The following is a 701-nucleotide window of genomic DNA, read 5'->3' on the forward strand; positions in this document are numbered from 1 at the left end:
TTACATCTGTGGAAAGAACCGCTGGAGAAGCTCAATATCAGCTGTGAAAACTAGGCCAGGAGCTGATTGTGGAACAGACCACCAACTACTCAGATGCAAGTTCAAGCTGAAGCTGAGGAAAATTAAACCAAATCCACTGGAAAATATGATTTTCAGTCTATCCCACATGAATTTCAGAACCATCTCAGGAATAGGTTTGAGGCCTTTAACACTAATGAGCGAAGAAGACCAGACAAGTTGTGGGAGGATATCAAGGGTATCATCCAGGAAGATTGCAAAAATGGTCATTGCAAAGACAGAAGAGGAAGAGACCAAAATGGATGTCAGAAGAGACTCTGAAAATTGCACTGGAGTACAGAGAAGCAAAAGCACAAAGAAGAATTCAAGATACTAAAGAGTTGAATAGAAGATTTCAAAAGGCAGCATGGAATGACTAAGTAAAATATTACAATGAAATGTGCAAGGAGTTGGAGTCAGAAAATCAAAAGGGCTAAACTCGCTCAGCATTTCTTAAGCTTAAGGAACTGAAGAACAAATTCAAACCTTGAGTTGTTATAATCAAGGATGCATAATTGTTGGCAAAATATTAAATGATCCAGGAAGTATTAAAAGAAGATGGAAAGAATATATATACTGAGTCACTGTATCGAAAGGAATTGGCAGACACAGAAGAATTTCAGGAAACAACATATGAACAAGAG

The 701-nt window shown here is 37.8% G+C and overlaps 1 protein-coding gene across 1 annotated transcript in view; it reads left to right on the forward strand.

The window, feature by feature from the left end:
- The window catches only part of RASGRF2 (Ras protein-specific guanine nucleotide-releasing factor 2), a 432,531-nt gene that overhangs the window by 123,665 nt on the left and 308,165 nt on the right, over positions 1 to 701 (forward strand). The gene's annotated exons all lie outside the window — the stretch shown is intronic.

Source organism: Elephantulus edwardii, unplaced genomic scaffold (assembly GCF_000299155.1).
Source record: "Elephantulus edwardii isolate Elephantulus edwardi_28Jun2011 unplaced genomic scaffold, EleEdw1.0 scaffold00082, whole genome shotgun sequence".
In the NCBI taxonomy this organism is placed as follows: Eukaryota; Metazoa; Chordata; class Mammalia; order Macroscelidea; family Macroscelididae; genus Elephantulus; species Elephantulus edwardii.